The sequence below is a fragment of the Lissotriton helveticus genome, chromosome 7, assembly GCF_964261635.1.
Source record: "Lissotriton helveticus chromosome 7, aLisHel1.1, whole genome shotgun sequence".
Taxonomy (NCBI): domain Eukaryota; kingdom Metazoa; phylum Chordata; class Amphibia; order Caudata; family Salamandridae; genus Lissotriton; species Lissotriton helveticus.
Window position 1 is genome coordinate 1,635,325,122 of NC_136068.1, and position 21,663 is coordinate 1,635,346,784.

The 21,663-nt window shown below is 48.8% G+C and overlaps 1 long non-coding RNA gene across 1 annotated transcript in view; it reads left to right on the top strand.

Annotated features, from left to right (window-relative positions):
• The window catches only part of LOC144767583 (uncharacterized), a 40,323-nt gene extending 30,870 nt beyond the window's left edge, over window positions 1–9,453 (top strand). The window contains exon 3 of the long non-coding RNA XR_013598268.1: window positions 9,111–9,453. This is a non-coding gene — a long non-coding RNA (uncharacterized LOC144767583). The remainder of the gene's footprint in view (window positions 1–9,110) is intronic.
• The last annotated feature ends 12,210 nt before the right edge of the window (window positions 9,454–21,663 follow it).

Below are 21,663 nucleotides of genomic sequence, written 5' to 3' on the forward strand. Positions count from 1 at the left end.
ATCGACGGAAGCGCCCGACGTTGAGTTAGGCTGAGGTGAATCCGGTGGATCCACTAACCCAGTGCGACCTCCCCTCGGTGCCGTCTCTGTTATAGTTCGGCCTGGCCTGCGAGGGAGGCGTCGCTGGGGTGAGAGAGACTGGTGAAGTGCTCCGGTCTTCTGCATCGGCCAAAGTGGACAGCTGAAACGAGTCTAAACTTAATCGGTCACAAGTAAGGAGGGATCTGGGGGCTGTCGAGGGTCCTGGGATCATAGGTGAAAGGTCCTAGAAGGGAGATCCGCCCCCATTTGAATATTGGTAACCCTGTCGTGCTGGCTGGAGAAGCCGAACTGGCAAGACATACAAACTGAGACTGTGGAGCCACCTGATCTCGAATTAATGTTGAATAGTAAAGTAAAGTAAGGTGCTAGTGCACAACGAGTTTACTGAACCATAATAATTCTGAAACTGATTTAGATTGGTGTCTATTCTTTTCCTTACAGAGGGGGAAGGGGAAAATTAACTCTGGCATTTCCTTGACAATCGCCTAATTCAATTTAACTAAGCAGGTTGTAGTAAGTGAACTTCTATCTGAATGCTTGGGGATATCTCCCTGTTCCTTTGAAGGTGAAAGACTCTTTCTTCCTAAGGTGCCAAGTCAGAACAACCAAGAAACTGCCTTTATTGTAAAGTACATAATGCACTTGTTGACCCCATTGAATTTAAGAAACGATGTATTGATGAATTGACTGGGGGAGAAATACTTGATGTGAGTAGCGACCAAAACAGTCTGATGGAATAAGAGAGCACAAAAGAACTTTTATAAAAGAGAACCGTATTTTTCTAAATTGGTGTAGTGTCATTTTTGATGGGCGCTGGGTTCCTGTGAGGGTGCGACGCAAGCTTAACACTTTTGCCTTTGGAAGGACCATCCTACTCTGTGTCAGGCTACCCTATGTGGACTGGTAACCCCAGGTCCAACATAATTGGTGTCCAGCGGTGGGATTAGAACTTGTGCTTGCGTCCACTTGGCAGTAACTCAGTGTGCACCACTTGCCTACACCTGGAGTTTTCTCCTAGCGGACTCCCTAATTAATAATTTTTGCTTTTCCAAATTTACTCCTGGTGGTGGGTGGAGGTAGCTTTTAATTACCCCCTTTCTTAACTTCTTTCAAGTGGCTGTCCCTGACCCTAATTGGCAAAATGGAATATGATCTGGAAGAATTGGAGACCTATCCTGTGGCCCAACTCAGGGAATTTTGCCAAAGTATGGGAGTGTTTTTCAAGCGTGGTGCTAAAAAGGGGGAACTCCCAACCAGCTTGAGAGCGTGGTTGGCAGCGCACCCAGATGGGAAGGAGGAGGAGGAAGAGGGGGATCGGGACACTGTCATTGGAGTGGATGGACTGTACCAACCTGAAGTGGGGAACCTACTAACGGGTCCTAGGACACGTTCAAGGGAGGGCAGCAGTGTCTCTGAAAGAAGCTTGACCGAAGCCGAATTAGCTGACAGGAGAGAGAAAAGACAGCTGAAGTGGGAGCTAGCTAGGTTGGAAAAGGAGAGGGAGGAAAAGAGGATGGCTCATGAGTTGAGTCTCAGAGAGTTAGACCTCAAGGCCCTACAAATAGGGACGCCTAGTACTCCTGTTGGTGGCAGCGAAACCAAAGAGATAGCCAGGGAACCCAGACCCTATTTGCCCAAGGACGTAGTCGCCAGCTATAAGGCAGGGGATGACATTGCAAAGTGGCTGGCTGCCTATGAGGTCTCCTTAAGAGCCCATGGGATATTGGAAAGACACTGGGGGGGTGGCTTGTATAAATACATGCCTCCTGCAGGAAGGGATACACTTTTGGCCCTAGAGCAGGGAGAGCAGACCCACTACCCCACCATTATAAAGTGGCGCTGATAAAAAAGTTTGGGCTGACTCCAGAAAAATACCGACAGAAGTTTAGGAGTAGTCACAGACTAGGCACACAGAATTGGGTGGATTTTCTGGACTATGCAAAGAAGGCCCTAGAGGGTTGGGTGCAAGGCAGCGAGGTGGGGGACTACGAGGGGTTGTAAGATCTTATCCTCAAGGAGCACCTACTCGAGAAATGTTTTCCCGAGCTGCGACAACACCTGGTGGACAGCAAGCTGACCAGCCCCCGGAAGCTTGCTGAGGAGGCGGACATCTGGGCTAGTACCCGGGTGTCCTCAAAGGGGACTGGAGGGGATTCCCAAAGGACTGGACAAGGCGCTCCCCAGAAGAAAGAGGGGGGGAGATAAAAAGAGGGAATTCTCAAGAGGCCCCCAAAGCAATTTCCAGGGAAAAGGAACAGGATTCATTCCCAAGGCTAACCCGCCAAGAAACCCTCATCCTGACCATAGTCAGCAGCCAAGGGTTGTCCGCTGCTATGAGTGTGGTGAGGTTAAGCACTATAAAGGTGATGTTAAGTGCCCAAAGAGACCACCCCCTCCAACTGGAGGAAAAGCCCCGGGAGTAGCTAGTGTAGTGCTCGGGGAGGAGTTGCCCTTAGATAAGGGGGGGAGTGGGCGGGTGTCACCTTAGTGTCCCTGGGAGATCGGGAGATGGTTCCTAAGATCCAGGTGCCCTCAAATACTACTAAGTATGGGCAGTGGGTCACCATCAATGGCCAAAGAGGGGAAGCTCTGAGAGATACAGGAGTCAGTATGACTATGGTAAGAAGTCATCTGGTGTCTCCAGAGCAGGTGATTCCACATGTATTCCACCCCGCCGCGATGGCTGACGGCAGAATTGGCCACTACCCAGTGGCCGAGGTTCCATTTGAGTGGGAAGGGGTTGCAGGTTCACTTCGAGTTGCCGTAAGCCCTGCCGTGCCAGTGGATTGTCTGTTGGGGATTGATATGGAGCACAATGCTTGGAAGGAGGTGGAATACCGGACTCATTCTGAGATGCTGGGTACACCTGACTGGGCATGTGCTAGCACAAGGTCCGCGACTACCCGGAGGGGGAGTTCGCTTGGGCTGGAGCCTGGAACAAAGGCACAGCCGGCTGCCAAAAAGGGAAAGATGCGGGGACAGGAGAAGCCTGCCTCGGCATCCACGCCCCATGAGACGGATAGGCCACCTGCGGTGGTGGACCAGGAGCCCACGGAGGGGGATGTTATCCCCCTGGAGAACCTACCTATCCCTGCCGAGTGGCATGTGGAAGGAGGGCCTACCAGGGAGGAGTTTTGTAAGGGCCAGAAGGAGTGCCCTACCCTTGAGGGACTGAGGCGACAGGCCGAAGCCCAGGCAGCAGGTAACGTTACGGGGAACTACCATATTTATTGGGAGGATGGTCTCCTCTACAGGGAGCCAAAGGCACCAGTGCACGGTTCGTCACGGGCCTTGGTTGTCCCTCAACGTTACAGAGCCTTTCTTTTAGAACTGGCTCATGAGATACCCTTGGCAGGACACTTAGGACAGGACAAGACCTTTGCCCGGCTTGTCCCCCACTTTTATTGGCCTCAGATGAAGGTGGCGTCCGACACTTACTGCCGGACATGTGTGTCTTGCCAAGCCAGTGGGAAAACAGGGGTGAAGGTGAAAGCTCCCCTGGAACCACTTCCTGTCGTTAGCACCCCCTTTGAAAGGGTGGGCATCGACATTGTGGGGCCATTGGATCCACCAACTTCAGCTGGTCACAGGTTCATCCTGGTTCTGGTGGATCACGCCACACGATACCCAGAGGCAATTCCTCTGAGGATCATTACTGCACCTGCAGCGGCGAGGGCCCTGATGGGGATCTTTACCCGAGTGGGTTTCCCCAAGGAAGTTGTGTCTGACAGGGGGACCAACTTCATGTCAGCTTACATTCTATGTGGAAGGAGTGTGGGGTTACCTACCGGTTCACCACTCCTTACCACCCACAGACCAATGGTCTAGTGGAAAGGTTCAACAAAACTTTGAAAGGCATGATCAGAAGTCTGCCTGAGAGCCTGCGGAGGAAATGGGACGTCCTCCTACCCTGTCTGTTGTTTTCCTACAGGGAAGTTCCACAGAAGGGAGTGGGCTTCAGCGCCTTCGAGCTTCTGTATGGGCACCCTGTGCGTGGACCTCTCAGCCTGGTGAAAGACGGATGGGAAAAGACTCCCAGGAAGCTTCCCCAGGATGTGGTGAGCTACATGCTGGCCTTCCAGAGCCAAATGGCTAAGTTGTGGAAGCAAGCTTCTGACAACTTGGAAGCCAGCCAAGCAGTGATGAAGGAGTGGTATGACCACAATGCTCATCCAGTGGAGTTGGAGCCTGGCCAGAAAGTGTGGGTGATTGTACCTGGAGAGCTTAGTGCCCTCCAGGATCACTGGACAGGCCCCTTTGAGTCGATGGAGAAGAAGGGTAAGGCCAATTATTTAGTGGATCTGAAAACCCCCAGACATCCCCTGCGGGTGCTCCATGCTAAAACCCCACCATGAGAGGCCCAAGGTCATCTTGATGATGGTGACCGATGGAGCAGAGGAGGAGGAGAGTGAGCCTCTCCCTGATCTATTTTCGTCTCAGGAAAAGGATGGGTGGGTGGAGGGAGTGATTTTCTCCCCATCCCTAACTCCTGAGCAGCGAGAGGACTGCCCCAGGTTCTGTAGCAGTACTCCTCGCTGTTCTCCCTTGTCAATCAATCAATCAATCAAAAACATTTATATAGAGCACTACTCACCCGGAGGGTCTCAAGGCGCTTGGGGGAGGGGGGTCCCCTAGTGCTCGAACAGCCAGGTCTTGAGCTGCTTCCTGAAGGCGAGGTGGTCTTGGGTCAGGTGGAGGTGGGTCGGGAGGGAGTTCCAGGTCTTGGCGGCCAAGTAGGAGAAGGATCTTCCTCCTGTGGTGGCTCTTCGGATGCGGGGAACGGCGGCGAGGGCGTGGCTGGTCGATCGAAGCTGGCGAGTGGGAGTGTAGAAGTTGAGGGGGCTGTTGAGGTATCTTGGGCCTTGGTTGTGTAGGGCTTTGTGTGCGTGGGTGAGGAGACGGAAGGTGATTCTCTTGTTGACCGGGAGCCAGTGCAGGTCTCTCAGGTGTTTGGCGATATGGCTGTGTCGGGGGACGTCGAGGATGAGTCTTGCTGAGGCGTTCTGGATTCGCTGGAGTCTCTTCTGGAGCTTGGCGGTGGTTCCGGCGTAGAGGGCGTTGCCGTAGTCCAGTCGGCTGGTGACGAGGGCCTGGGTGACCGTCTTCCTGGTCTCGGTGGGGATCCACCAGAAGATCTTACGTAGCATGCGTAGGATGTTGAAGCAGGACGAGGAGACGGCGTTGACTTGTCTGGTCATGGAGAGGGATGAGTCCAGGATGAAGCCCAGGTTGCGTGCGTGGTCTGTTGGTTTGGGTGCGCTGCCCAGGGCGGAGGGCCACCTGGAGTCATACCAGGCGGAGGGCCCACCTGTGTACCCATGATGTGGACACAGGAGACAGCCCACCTGTGAAGTCTAAGATCTACCGGCTGTCAGACAAGGTGAAGGCCAGCATCCACAGTGAAGTCACTAAGATGCCGGAGCTAGGAGTAATTGAACCTTCAGGTAGCCCCTGGTCTAGTCTGGTGGTTCAGGTACCAAAAGTTGCCCCACCGGGCACCACTCCAGAACTAAGGTTCTGTGTGGATTACCGGGGACTGAATTCAGTGACCAAAACTTATGCACATCCGATCCCTAGGGCGGATGAACTTATTGACCGGCTGGGAGCTGCCCAATACTTGAGTACCTTTGACCTCACTTCAGGGTACTGGCAGATCTCCCTTACAGATGGAGCAAAGGAAAGGTCAGCCTTCTCCATGCCTGAGGGCCACTACCAGTTCTGCGTAATGCCCTTTGGGCTCACAAACGCCCCTGCCACCTTTCAGCGGCTGGTGAACCAGGTCCTCTCAGGGATGGAGGCCTTCTCTGCTGCTTATCTGGATGACATTGCCGTCTTCAGCAGCAGTTGGGAGGACCATTTGTGTCACCTACAAGCTGTTCTCCAGGCCCTGAAACAGGCTGGCTTGACAATCAAGGCCAGTAAATGTCAGATCGGGCAGGGGTCGGTTGTGTACCTAGGCCACTTGGTGGGCAGGGGAACGGTGCAGCCCCTCCAGGCGAAGATTGAGGCTATCATGGCCTGGGAGCCCCCCAAGACCCAGACCGAGACCGAGGTCCAAGCCTTCCTGGGCCTCACAGGATACTACCGTCGCTTTGTGAAGGGGTATGGCATCATTGTGGCACCCCTAACTGAGCTTACATCCAAGAAGCAACCTTGACGGGTAGTCTGGACGGAGGCTTGTCAGCAAGCCTTTGAAAAGTTGAAACAAGCAATGTGTGCAGCTCCAGTCCTAAGGGCCCTGGATTTTTCCAAGGAATTCATTGTCCAGACAGACGCATCAGAGCATGGCATTGGGGCAGTGTTATCGCAACTCAATGAAGAGGGTCCGGATCCACCTGTTGTCTTCCTGTCCAGGAGACTACTTCCCCGGGAACAGAAGTAGAGTGCAATTGAGCGGGAAGCCTTTGCAGTGGTATGGGCTCTGAAGAAGTTGCGGCCATACCTGTTTGGCTCGCACTTCCTGGTTCAGACCAACCACCGACCCCTTCGTTGGCTGGTGCAAATGAAGGGAGAAAATCCCAAGTTGTTGAGATGGTCTATCTCCCTACAGGGAATGGACTTCCGGGTGGAACATCGGCCTGGAGTGGACCACGCCAATGCAGACGGTCTCTCTAGGTATTTCCGCCTTAGTGATGAGAACTCCCAGGGGGTTGGGGTTGGGTAGCTCTCCCCACTTTCAGGTGGGGGGGACGCGTGTTAGACCTGTAGGCCCTTTGGGTGGTCCCTCCTATTATTTATTTATTTTGTCCCTTTTTGCCTCCTAGTACTTTTCATTTTTCTATGTCCACTGACATTTTTAGTGTTGTCCTAGGGGGTGGGTGCTACCTTGCCCCCATAATGTTATTGAGGCCTAGATGCCCCTTCTAACGATGAAAATTTAGTCACACAAAATGGTGTCTGGAAACTGCCACAACTGATTACCTCAGGGACTGGCCCATAGACTTATATGTAGGATCTAGAACCTTCTGGCCAATTCTGGACACTTGGGACTAGGGGTATAAAAGGCCAACTTGAGGGCGGCCATTTTGTCTTCGAGAGAGCCAGTTGGAGTTCAGGTTGTGGCGCCAGGGAGGTAGGACACTCAGAGGGTTGACTTCTTTTTAAGGGTAGCCTCCTTACTGCTGTCACCGCTCACCCTTCCTGCAGATCTGGCCCTGCTTAAATGGCGCTCCTGATGTCCCTGGACAGAAGGTCCTCACGAGCCAAGAAGGATTAACCCCTAGCCTGGGTGGACTTGAGAGACTTTAGGGGAGTTGAGCTGAGTGGAAGTTCAGTCCCGCTGTTCAGTGTATGAGAACTGACTCGAACCTTAAGAAGCTCCGCAAGTGTAGAGAAAGGACTGATGGAACTAATCACCCCCCCTCGTACCCATATACCGCCTGCGCTTGCCCCGTCTGTCCTCCTCTCACCTGTGCTTAGGAGCGCTGCCGGGTAGTCATCTTCCACACCTAGACATCGTGGTGGAAAGTAGTGTGGCCATCGTGGTGTAAGCCGCCTGCCTCACAGCCCCAGCTTTGATAGAGTGACCAGGGACAGTGGTGGTTTCTAGCTGTGGAGGTGCGATTCTGCGCAGGTCCAGAGGAGGGCCGCTGGCTGACTGAGGAGAAGGGGGGCGGCTTAAGACTAGAGCCGCTAATCTCCCGCGCCTGCCCAGTGCCGCGGCTTGCCAAGGAGTGAAGCTGTGGAGGCGCGATTCTGCACAGGTCCGGAGCAGGGCCGCTGGCTGACTGAGGAGAAGGGGGGCGGCTTAAGTCTAGAGCCGCTAATCTCCTGCCCCTGCCCAGTGATGCGACTTGCCGAGGAATCGACGGAAGCGCCCGACGTTGAGTTAGGCTGAGGTGAATCCGGCTGATCCACTTACCCAGTGCGACCTCCCCTCGGTGCCGGCTCTGTTATAGTTCGGCCTGGCCGCGAGGGAGGCGTCGCTGGGGTGAGAGAGACTGGTGAAGTGCTCCGGTCTTCTGCATCGGCCAAAGGGCACAGCTGAAACGAGTCTAAACTTAATCGGTCACAAGTAAGGAGGGATCTGGGGGCTGTCGAGGGTCCTGGGATCATAGGCGAAAGGTCCTAGAAGGGTGATCCCCCCCCCCCATTTGAATATTGGTAACCCTGTCGTGCTGGCCGGAGAAGCCGAACTGGCAAGACATACAAACTGAGACTGTGGAGCCACCTGATCTCGAATTAATGTTGAATAGTAAAGTAAAGTAGGGTGCTAGTGCACAACCAGTTTACTGAACCATTATAATTCTGAAACTGATTTAGATTGGTGTCTATTCTTTTCCTTACAGAGGGGGAAGGGGAAAATTAACTCTGGCATTTCCTTGACAATCACCTAATTCAATTTAACTAAGCAGGTTGTAGTAAGTGAACTACTATCTGAATGCTTGGGGATATCTCCCTGTTCCTTTGAAGGTGAAAGACTCTTTCTTCCTAAGGTGCCAAGTCAGAACAACCAAGAAACTGCCTTTATTGTAAAGTACATAATGCACTTGTTGACCCCATTGAATTTAAGAAACGATGTATTGATGAAATGACTGGGGGAGAAATACTTGATGTGAGCAGCGACCAAAACAGTCTGATGGAATAAGAGAGCACAAAAGAACTTTTATAAAAGTGAACCGTATTTTTCTAAATTGGTGTAGTGTCATTTTTGAGTGGATGGGCGCTGGGTTCCTGTAAGGGTGCGACGCAAGCTTAACACTTTTGCCTTAGGATGGACCTTCCTACTCTGTGTCAGGCTACCCTATGTGGACTGGTAACCCCAGGTCCAACAGGCATCATGCATTAGTTCCACTGCATTTGTTACCTGGCCCAGTGCCTTGGCCACATCCCCACTCCAATGGTACATCTCAGTCTACATTGTGACAGACCTACGTGCCAGCAGTGCAGTGTTGGTGGCCAGCCTATTGTTTGATTTAGCATATACGTGCATGCGCTGCATCAACTGGCGATGGCGTCTTGTCTGTAACACATGTCCCTCCTTCTCTCACACAATTTGTCAGAACAGCAATGTTGCCTGACAACTTCCCAATTTGTGCCTGCACTGACAGCATGTTTTTTACCTGCAGGTGCTGCACCCAGAGCATCTGGCCCTCCAGACCACCCTAGACATCAGTAGGTTGGTCCTCCTGCCCTGTGAATCGTGACCTTGCTCTTCGCCGCCGGCTTCAGACTGTGCTAATCCTGACCTGTGCTTGGGTTGTCGGCGTGGGTGTTCCTTGAGCCTGGCTGGTCTCTGGTGTTACATGTACCACCTCCTCTGTTTCCATAGTCTGCAGTGGTGGGACTGTTGCCGTGCCTGTAGTAGGGGCACGGGATGGTTGTTGTGGTACCAAAGGTGTGTCCATCTCATCTACAGTGGAGTATCCTGTGTCCATGCAGTCACTGTCCTCTGCCTCTCCTTGTTCTGCATCTGTGATGTTAACCAGTGCAAATCAGCATTCAATTATGTCTGTGATGTAATGTCACATTAATCATTATTTTCCTGCAATTAAATATTTTGCTGTTACACTATTTTTGAGTCGTTTTATTTCTAATTGTGTATTTAAAAGTACCTGCCTGACCTGCCTGCATCTTCCAGAATGCACTTTTTAATGTTTTTGCGAAATGTGGACTGGATTTGCATAAAGGACACTTGTGCTGTACTAAGGTGATGTGATACTTTTCTTATGTATACCAATGGTCACTTGAATGCATCTTACCTTGAGATGTGTTGGCCGCTCCAGAGGTGTCCAGCTGCGCCACCCCAACGACAGCTTCAGGCTGGAGTGTGGACTCCACCACGTGCTCCATGGGTGTGTTCCCAGTCTGTGTAGGTGTTTCCCCTCCTGTCTTCCTGGCTTCCTTCAGCCTTTCGGCCATCCTTTCTTTTGCACGACGGTGCAGGTCCTACCATCACTTTTCTAATTCATCAATGGGGCAGTGTGTGACCCCCACAGCATTTACTTCATTTTGGATCCGGATCCATATTTTCCTTGCTCAGGTACCTTCAGAGACAATTTGCCACACAGCTTGTCATGGCTGATGACCGCATCCTCAATTAGTGTCTCTATTTCCTTCTCAGAAATTTTCATTTTGCGCTTCCTGGCTGCTTGGCTGTCCTCTGCTGTGATTGCATTCATTTTGGACAAGGGACAGGTGTTGTTCAAAGATTGTCTTTCACTACTGTTTAGCTCCTGCAGTCAGCTTCCTTCTCTCACTATGACTGTGCACTGAATGAGGCATGGACTAACTGACTTTCTGGTTGTGATGTCATCAATATACATCAACCGTGTGACCTCGCAATTAGCAATTTCGCTACATGCGATATCGCAATTAGCAATTTCCCTACTTGTGATATCGCAATCAGCGATTTCGCTAACTGCAATATTGCAAATTGCGAGTGTGATTTTTAGCCATTCGCAATATACTCGCAGAATTTATGATGCATGGCTATTTTTGAGTCCTTATTTGCTGGATCGAAAGTTCTCTCAATATGGTGCTCCCTAAAGTATCAGCCCAAAAGAAAAAGGGCACCAGCGGCTCCCCATGGTACACACCCAACTTGTGTACCCTAAGGCAGCTCTGTAAAAAAGCAGAGAGAAGATGGAGGAAAGATTTTTCTCCCACAAAAAAACTAGAATATAAATCGACCCTTCGCCACTCCAAATCAGAAATTAAAACAGCACAATCCTCCTTATATGAGGGAAAAATTCTAGCAGCCAGCAACTCCCCCCGCAAAATTTTTCATATTGCCACCAAATTAATGAAGAACTCTGGCCCCCCAGCACCCTTGGACTCCTCCAACCTCCAATGCACCAAATTGGCTATTTTTCCACTCAAAAATCCAGACCATCTTATCTCACCTTCCTCAATCAGTCCAGTTGACCCCTCAGAGATACACGAGCGAGGACTGGCAACCCGAGAAACCAGAACTTAGGACGTTTCCCCCTGTAACCCATGACTCCTTCCTCACCCTTCTATCCTCTCTAAAAAGCGGCTCGCCCCTAGACCCTGCTCCCCCCAAAATCCTGGCATTGGCCGGACCTACTATTGCCCTTCTGGCCACTGAGCTTATTAATTCCTCCCTTAACTCTGGCACGGTTCCCAAAGAGTGGAAAAAAGCAATGGTCTGCACCCTCCTGAAAAAACCCAATCTGGACCCCACAGACCTAGCCAACTTTCGACCTATCTCCCTATTGCCATGCATCAGCAAAATAACAGAAAAACACATCAATCGCGTCCTCTCTTCCTTTCTCGAAAAAATGGCATCCTCCAGCCCTCTCAAACCGGCTTCCGCCCCCGTCAGGGTACAGAGACCGCTATTTTGTCAGTAGTGGAGAAAACCAGAAAAATCCTGAACTCAGGAGGCACAGCTGCAGTCATCCTTTTATACCTAAGCGCGGCCTTCGACACAGTCAATCACCTCCTCCTGGTTCACCGCCTCAAGAGGGCAGGAGTGTCTGGGACAGCCCTTAAGTGGCTGCAGTCCTTCCTTGAGGGAATGTCCTTCCAGGTCTTCCAAGACAAGCACGTGTCTCAAAATTTGCCATTAGGGTGTGGAGTACCCCAGGGCTCCTCTCTTAGTCCCACCCTTTTTAATGTTTATATGGCCCCACTGGCTGAGATAGTGTCCCCATTCCGAATCCACATGGTGACCTACGCTGACGATACGCAACTGGTAGTAGCCCTGAGCCACCCCAGCCAACAAACCAAGGACCTCCAATCCTGCCTGGAGGAAGTCGTGAGATGGATGAATCTCTCACAGTTGAGGCTTAACGGAGAGAAGACCGAACTCATGATATTAGGCGCCCGTTCAAGCACCGTTCTAAACATGCCCTGGCCACTCTCAATGGGATTACCACCTACCCCCAAAACAAAATTAAAAAGCCTAGGAATATGGCTAGACAATAACCTCACCTTTAAAACCCAGGCAAGGAAGACAGCCGCATCATGTTATGGAATGATCAGGATTATTCGGAAAGTCATTCCCCTTCTTCCCCCGCTCGCTAAAAGACTAGTCACCCAGGCCCTCGTCCTATCTAGACTGGATTATGGCAATGCCCTATACTTAGGTGCCCCCAGAGAAGTCATTTCCAAGCTACAAATCATTCAGAATTGGGCTGCAAGGCTGCTTACTAAAACCCCCGCTCGCTGCTCTGCAAAGTCAGCCCTACATTCTCTGCACTGGTTACCTGTCCAGCAGATAATTAATTTCAAAGCCCTCTGCATTGCACACAAATCCCTGAACAAACAAGGACCACAAATCCTCAGAGACATGATCATCCCCTACAGGTCCAACAGGGCACTCCGCTCCAATGAGCTCTACCTCGCAACCATTCCCAGAATAAAAAAGACCAGGAGCGGAGGTAGGCTCTTTTCACTCAATGCATCCAAATTATGGAAAGCCCTCCCAATCCACCTACGGAGTGAGCAGGACCATCTAAAATTCCGCAAACAACTGAAGACCTGTCTATTCACATAGACGCCCCTCTATTTTCATCCTTCATATTCCTCAGCGCTGGGACGCCCACGGGTAGCCACGCGCTTTACAAATGCCCAATACAATATAATACAATACAATACAATTTGTGATTCCTTATTTGTCGCAAATAAAGAATCACAATTTTCTGTTTTGATGCATGTGCCTGATAATCTTTATCTATATCACCTAGGGTGCTGTCTAGCTATTCCCTTTTTTGGCCTTAACTTCCCCAAGAAACTCCTCTGCCTTAATTTCTGATAGAAAAGTGTGAGAAGACCCATTTACGATAACCTTCAATCTAGCCAGGTTCATTAAGAAAATCTGGGCACTCTGCTGTTGAAAAGGGCTGATTAACTGGCGTAGAAGCACCCTCCGCTCCACTCCACTATGGCATTGCAAAAATCAGGTTTAGCAAAGAACAGCAGCCCATTAGAGCCCTTCTAGAATTGGGACGGGCCTGATCATAGACTAACTGTCTAAGCAAAAAGTTCCCAAAAAACACCAGAAACGCCCTGGGCTTATCTGCGCTGTAGCTGCTGCCATCACATCGCTTCCTCAAATTAAAAGGAAAGTGGTGTGACCGCTTGATCTCATGATCCCAGTTCTAGTTAGAGTGTGCAGCAGTTTAACAATAAAACGTTCTGGATCGTCCCCTTCCGCCCCTTCGGGGATCCGTAGTAGGCGGAGGTTTTTCCGGCATTGTCTGTTTTCCTGCTCCTCCATCTTTGTCATTCAATCTGTTAGGTAAGCGGCTTGGGAAGACCCTTGTTCTTTCAAGGCAGTTACTTAGGATTCTAAGCTTTCTGTACGGCATTCCACCATGGAGACCCTGTCCCTGATGTCAGTACAGATTTTGCTTAGCTTTCTCATGCCTCCTTACATCTTTTTAGCGCCCCCCTTGGCGAGGCGGCTGTCAGTGCCGACTTCTTCCTGAAACTGCTCTACATGAGAAAAAGAAGGCGGAGTACCCGGGTAATCCCACTTCAACGGGCCACAGCTTTTTATCAGCACTGAACAGTTCCTGTATCTCTAGAGGGATTGCTATCTATGGGCCCGATTCACAGAACTAACTTAAGATAAAATCCTAAAGTTACTACTTTTGGTAAACACAGAAGGCATTTAGTAGTAGTAAAGTTAGGATTTTGTCTTAAGTCTGTTTTAAGTCTTAAGACAGACTTAAGACAAACTTAGGACAGACTTAAGACAGACTTAAGACAAACTTAAGACAAACGTAGGACAGACTTACGACAGACTTAAGACTGACTTAAGACAAAATCCTAACTTTACTACTAGTAAATGCCTTTTGTGAATACCAAAAGTAGTGAGTTCAGGATTTTGTCTTAAGTTAGTTCTGTGAATCGGGCCCATTGTTATCAGAAAAACCTTCATCACTTGCGCTAGTCAGGCAATCCTCTGTTGCGGATTCAGAGCCATCAGATACAGAAAACAATTATCGCCAGTTAAATCAGGAGTCTGTGGAGCCATCAGCTACGGATCTTTTTCAGTGTTCTGGGAGTAATTTACAGTATTGGTTTCAGTAATCTGGAGGTTTGATTCCGGCTCTTTACTCCTGGAGGCTTATATATGGGTGTCTGAAACGGGGGCAAGCAAGGTCGTAGGACTTGTGTTGTTTTTTTTAAAGGGGGCCAGGGGGGCTGCAGATTCAGTGTTATCAGCAGCACTATTAACGTTCTCTGTATCAGGGGTAGGAATTTATTTTATATGTTCATCCGGTTTCAGTATGTTAATGATCTCTTCTTCCGTCGCAAGCAAATGTTCGCGCTCACCGCCTGGAGGCATTGCGATTTCCGTGATAGGGGCCGGTAGTTTGTTGCTGGTAAAATGTTTAGCAATAGAGGGTTGAGAGCCCTCCTTCGACCCTCCTCCTCCCCCGAGTCTCCCCGCTGGCTGTCTTTTTTGCACCCCGTCTCACGATTACCTTTCAGTGTGGCGTCCGGCGCCTCAACGCCTCCCGGGCTGGCGCTACCTACTGTGGTCTTAGCTTTGGAGCCTCTCATTCCCCGACTCTGCATGCTCCACCTTCGCTCATGCTGAGCCCTGGAAGTCATCCCGTCCTGTTGTAAATCAGGAGCCCGATGACCGACCGGCAAGTGAATGCGTCCCGAGATTTTCCCCCGGGGAATTCACATGCTCATGTCTGGCAGCCCCAGCTCCGCAAGAGATTTGAACACAGAGCTGGGTTTCCCGATACATTCCCGGTGCCTTCAGACACAGCATCCCACATCCAGGTAGCGTAGCCAACTGTCGATGTGCTCCAACACGGCGAGGGCAGCTGAGCGTCAAGAAATCACACTGACGCAATCTTGCTCCCAACAACTACAAGATTTTAAAAGAACACTTATTGATGGGTAAGGAATTACTTGTGAAGAATACCGGATTAAGTTCAGGGAGATTGTCCAGTTAAGGCTTTGGAAGGCTGGTTACATTATAGTAATGTACATGACTATAGAGGACGGCATAATTTGATCATGAGATAGCACATCCTTCATAGCTGTGTGTCTTAGAAACTGCACCAATACCTGATGGACTCTAATCTAACCCCTTCCCAATAATTGTCAAATAAGCTAAGCTAATGGGTTGGAATCCTCCTCTTCTAATAGCAACAAACTCCCTTGGTGCTTTGTTTGTAAGCAAAAAGGCCATAGGACAAATTGGATCAAGACTGCTACTACACCTCCTTAGTGCCCTTAGCAGTAGCACAAGTAGCTTTAAACCTCCACAAGGTGTGGCTGGGTTCACTTTGGAAACCACAGTGGGCTATGGCCTAGTCAGAGCAGTCATGGAGGCAGTCCTCATATCAGAGGGTGGTACTGACCTTGCCACTTTGCTGCCTAGCCTTCTAATATGAGGAAATGCAGGCCGTATCCCCTCATTAATGTATTGAAGCAATAGCTTACAGGGACACGTGTGCCAGTGTCACCATTATGGCTGTAAAACTGGTGTCACCTGAGCAATACTTACTTGGGCCAACATACCAAGTAACCAACGCAGACAATATCACTAATAGCCACCATATGGCAGTAGTAAATCTCAAAAGGGAGGGGGTTGTTGGCTCTAAAACGATGGTGGTATCTTTGGATCTTCGTGTAGAGTGTCTTATGGACAATGATTTGGAAACATCAGCATGTGCTGAAGTTGAGTTGAGGACTCATGCAGCCATACTTGGGATCACTGAGGCAGTGTTTATGATGACTAGAGCACAGGCCAAAAAGCAGGGAGATAAATGAGTAGAGGAACTTGGAGTAAAGTTCCAGACTGCTACCAAGATGAGAGGTAAGAAGGGTAAGATGTTATCCGTTCCCCAGGTTTCATGTGAGGATCAATCTTCTAAAGTAGCTGATCTTGCCCCTTGTAAGGGAACTGCCCCAGAGGATCTAGGGCCTGACCTTACAGAGCTAGTGGGAACAAGGGAGCCCTCCAGGGAGGAATTGAGCTTGGAGCAGGACTTCTGCCCCTTTCATAAGAGCCTTAGGCAGCAAGCTGATGCAGAGGCAGGGGGTGTCAGTGGGACCCACAAGGTATATTAGGAGGATGGACTCCTTCATTCTGAAGCTAAGGACTCAAGGCTGGTGCCACCTGGCGGTTGGTTGCTCCTCAGAAGTTTAAGGAGTACCTCTTGACCTTTGCTCTTGACATACCTGTTGCAGGGCATCTTGGGCAAAGTAAGACTTGGGGCAGGCTTGTCCCACACTTTCACTGGCCCCCAACTGTCTGAAGGAGTTTTATCACTGGAAGATATTAGTGCAGCATATCTTGATGATATAGCTGTCTTTAGCTCCACCTGGTAGGATCACCTGGTCCACCCCAGAATTGTACTTGAGGCCTTTAGAAGACAAGCCACACTATCAAAGCCAGTAACTGCCTGATAGGGCTGAGCAAAGTTGTTTACTTAGGCCACCTGATAGGTGGAGGCCAAGTTCAACCGTTAGAGAGCAAAATCCAAACCGTTGTGAATTGGGTTGCTCCCACTACTCAGACTCAGGTCAGAGCTTGTCTGGGCCTACCTGGGTCCTACAGAAGATTTGGTAAGGGGTATGGGTCCATTGTGACTAACCTTATTGACCTCACTGTGGTGGTGAGCCTCAGCAAGGCATACCAGTGCAAGGGGTTTGCCCTTCTCTACATGCACAAGTCCTCAGACCAATAGTAAGAAGTTGGCACAGCAACTGGAATAGAAAATAAAAAATGTATTAAACCTCATGAGTTGGAATTACATTCACACAACACCCTTCGGCAATGTATGAAGTAGCACCCTGAATGGAAGGAGCTTGGCCCTTTTATACCCACACAGGGGCTCAAAAGAAGGCGGTACGAGTACAAGAGAAGGTTTCAGGTACATATAAGGTCATACAGAAAATACACAGTCAACAAGTGGGAGGAGCTAACAGTTGCTAATCCTGGTGAACACTTCCTGACATTTCCAGACTAGGGACAGCTGCAAGGACAGCTGCAAGCTCAACTGAGCATGTGTGAAGCAGAAGAGGCTAAATATAACCTGTCTCTAGGCAGATTTCAAGAGCAGACAACAGCAAGGTAGGACAGAGCACATGGCACGCACGTGGTAGCACATGGCAAACAAGATGGCTGGCAGGAAAACAAAATGGATTCCACAAAACGGACAAGATAACTTCTAAATTCAGGATGGCTTCTGCTAATGCTAATCCAATCGCTGCAAAATTACAACATCACCTCTAAGAAGATGCCTAAGAAGGTGAATTGGACACTTAGCTGTCAAGATGCCTTTGATGCTCTGAAGAAGGTCATGCCCTCAGATCCAATTGTGCAGAGTCCTATTATTTGTCCAGAAAGATGCGTCTGAGATAGAAATAGGAGCAGTGTTATCACAACTTAACGAGCAGGGCCAGGATCAACCAGTAGCTTTTATTTGCAGAAGGTTGATCACCAGAGAGAAACGTTGGTTAGCTTTTGAGAGGAAGGCCTTTGCTGTGGTCTGGTCCTTGAAGAAGCTGAGGTCATACCTCTTTGGCACTCACTTCATTGTTCAGACAGATCTTAAGCACTTTTTATGGCTAAAACAAATGAAGGTTGAAAACCCCAAACTTTTGAGGTGGTCCATTTCGCTAGAGGGCATGGGCTTTTCAATGGAACATAGATCTGGGAGTAACCAGATATATATCCAAAAAGATGGACTTTTTGGATATTTCCACTTAGAAAATGAAGACTCAACTGGGCAAAGTTAGTCTCATCTTCTTTCATTTGGGAGGGGGTTATATAGGAAAGTAGGATCTTTAGATAACCCCACTTTTTGCCTGGTGTCAGTGTGTTTTTACTGTAGTTCACTGGGATCCTGCTAATCAGTAAACAAGTGACTTTGCTCTCTCCTCCAAAATTACTGGTAAGTACTTTGTGCACTCCACAATTGGTATATTGGGGTACCAATGTAAGTCCCTAGTATATGGTACTGAGGTACCCAGGGCATTGGTACACCAGGGGTCTCCAATGGACTGAAGCTTGTATTACGCCACCCATGGGAGCCCATGCAACTGTGACTGCAGCGCAGCAATTGCATTCTGTGTGACAGGGTGCACACACCTTTTACTGTAGATATAAGATTCCCTTATATCCTGATCAGTGCACTTAAAACCTATAAGTCACCCCTAATGTAGGCCTTTCTGTCCAAGGGTGGGGTGCATGGTTCTAAGTGTGTGGGTACCTCTGCATGAGCAGATGTACCCCTATAAACACTGGACTCCATTGTCTGGGATTTGTAAGTGCAGGAAAGCCATTTTAAGGTATGTTGTGGACACTTGCAAGTCGAGATGTCCAGCTACATAACAGTTACACCAAACCTGGTCATGTTTGGCATAAGAAATGTTGGAATCATGCAACTACACGGAATCAAGTGTGTTACACGATACCATGAACTGGCGGCTCCTTAGGGGACCCCCCCATTACCTACCGGTGTAGCCTTACTGGGTCTTCCTGCCAACCCACATTGCTGCCGGTCTCAGACACTGTTCTGTCCCCCTGCTGATGAGCCTAACACAGCCAGGGGAGAGCTGAACAAAGGATATCCTGTGAAGGAGAGGTTTGATCACCTCTACATTAGAATTAGGTAGAGTGGAGGCACTTCTGAGCATCCCCCAGACTGCATTGAAGGGCACATTAGGTGCCCTCCTTGCATAAACCAGTTCTGCCCAGTCCAGGTGCCCTCTGCTCCCGTTCTGGCACAAAACCACACAAAGGACAGCGGAGTGTACATTCCCCCTGCCCAGCTCCTCCCCGGGACGGTGTCCCAGAGCTCCTCCAGGTGGACCCTTGATTTTGCCATGTTGAAACTAGGCCCCCGGGAGCATCTGACTGGCTAGGAAATCTGAGTAGTGTCCTTGACCCACTTTAATAGGTGGGGGTACCACAGAAGAGGTCCTTCCCCTTTTTAGGGTTACCTAAGGGCTCTAATTAAAACAATCAGGTTTCTGTGAGGCTTCAGGTGCTCATATAACTATCCTATATTGGTGTGTATGAACAGGGTTTTAGCCCGCACTGCTTTCAAATAGTGGGAAGGTACACCCTACACCCCTAAGTATAATCCTTGGATTGAACAACAATGGTTAGCCGCATGAAGCACACACAATTTTTGTTAACCAATACATTCTAGACAAATAGTATAGTAAACTCAAAATATTTTGTGTCGTGTCGTTGTTTTTTATTTTCTTCGTTAGCCCTTGTTTTAGCCAACACGTGTTTTGTCGTCTCTGGGAAGTATCCCCACGACTTCATCAAAGCTATTCTGTCTGACTTGCAATCTCCTGCGTGGTGTGAGTAAACCTTTGCCAGAGGTCGTCGGTTCCCTGTGCCTAATGGAGCACAACTATCTTAATTGATGTTTTCTATCCAGACAATATATGTGGTATCAATATAAGGAAGGATGTTCTCCCTATAATGAGAAGTCAAAGGATCTGTAGTAACTGTATCGTACTGCCTTCTCAATATAGGGAGAACATACTTCCTTATATTGATATTGTGTATATTTTTTGCTGGGAGTTCTGACCTGCCATGAGGTGCCTGTTACTGTATTGGGCCTTTGGAGGTTGTTCCTACTATTGGGGGCTGGAAAAGAAACGCAACTTCAAGAAGTGTGACTCATCTTCGACACATTGCCGGAGAAATCAACGCAGCTCCTGCCTGCGGCTAGATAAAAACATTGCAAGCTGCATTGAGCTCAGCAATCTAAGAAGGCTGAGTTCCCGGCACCGATTTCGACGCAGGCCCTGCTGTGCGGCTGCAAGAACTAACACATCGTGTGACTGCGGCTGGAGAAACCAACGCAGCGCCATTGCCTCCGCCACATTGAGAACCAACACATCCCCGATTGCACGCACTGCACCGGGGTGTCAAGTCTACAAGAACGCTGGGGCTGCATTAAGAAACCTACGCATCACCTCCCCTGGAGTAAGGAACCACCACATCACCTTCCCTGTGCATAAGGAACCGACGCATCACTTTCCCTGCGGCTGTTTTTGTTTCTGTGTATCCACGGTACTTTGTGTTGAAAGTGTTGCAACCATAGTTTGCTATCAACAGAACAGTTTCTACCTTTTAAAAATCATATTTTGATTACTGTATTGTGAATTTTTGTCGTTTTGGTCTTGTTTGGTTTAGCCAAAAATTACTTATTTTTCTCAACTGGTGTGGTGTCCATCTGTAGTGTTTTCACTGTATTCCTGTATGTGTGCACAAATGCATGAAACACTGCCTCTAAGATAAGCCTGTTTGCTCATGCCAAGCTACCAAGGGGTGGAGCAGGAGTTATTTTAGAAGAGTATCCCCCTTACCCTGGTTAGGAACAAGGGTCCCTTTATGTACAAAGGTGCAAACCATTGCTAACTACAGACCCCCATTTCTAATAGCGGTGAACTACACTCGCGGAGTTTGCAGAGTTTTCTGCACTCCGCGCAGCAGAGTTCCGAAAGTTTTATCCTTTCTTGCAGTTTTCAACATTAAGTTGGCGAACACCAATGCTAATACAACTCCCAGCCAGATTTCTCAACGCGGGCAGTCGTGGATGGTCACGACCGATCGCGTTGGGAAACCATCTGTTCACGTTGAGGAATCTGAGTCTCAAGTAAAAAATCTACTCATGCGGCAGACAGAAGCAGCCCTATCTTGCTATCTAGCGAGATCGGCCATGAGACTGATCAATGAGAAAATATGTAAGGGCCTGCTGCTGTTGTCATACCCTAGTTTCTATGTTGTCTTGTCGAAATAACACATCCTGCTAGAAAGAGAAAAGTTGAGGCTAAGATAGAGCAAGGGCATTGCCCTGGTGGCGTGAGACAGGAAGAGAGCAAACTCATATGCCCGCTTACCTTAGATAAGGAAAATCAAAGTGGCAAGTCTCTGTGGTCTGTTAGAGAAAGAAGTGCATTTAAGCCTGGCAGTCCATGTAGCAGGATAAGTAGGGAGTGATTCAAAGATCGAATGAGAGTCATGTGATACTATGTTTCAGGATGCGGCCAGCAGATTTAGTAGTTGCTTTCAGATAAAGGATCTAAAAAGTAAATCCAAGTGGGATAGATCTTAATCATTAATTCAGAGAAACATAGATTGACAGATGTAGATCAACTTCTTTGAAAATCACATCTTCATAATCCTTTCTTGCGAATTACATTTTTTGCATAAGAATCTGCTTCCTTATTGTACTTATATATTCTTTATTCATGTCAAATGTAACTGCTGTGTGAAATAATTCAATGTTATTTCCGGGTGTCACTAGAGGGTTGAAGGTGCATTTTTGTAGTGTTCATTGTCTGAGTTGTAAATATTTCCATTTCTTGTGCTAGGTTCAAGGGTGTGGAGGCTGCTTCCTCTGGAGAAAGAGGTGAGGAGGTGAATGTCTTACATGCCTTGTACAGTAAAAGTGCTATGTTTCTTCTTTTGTGATTTGTGGTAGTTTGTCGCCGAAAAAAGATACAAGCTTGAGTTTGCGGGTAAATTGAAGCAGATCAGTTTTTCACCTTGTCAATACTATAATATTGCTGGCATGGTTTGCAGTGAAAATTCACAATATAGAGAGCAGACACTTGTTAATCTTGCATTACTTCAAGAACATATACTAATGGTAATTTTGTTTTGTTTCTTTTCTGTCTCCCCTTTTTCTATGTATTATAATTTAT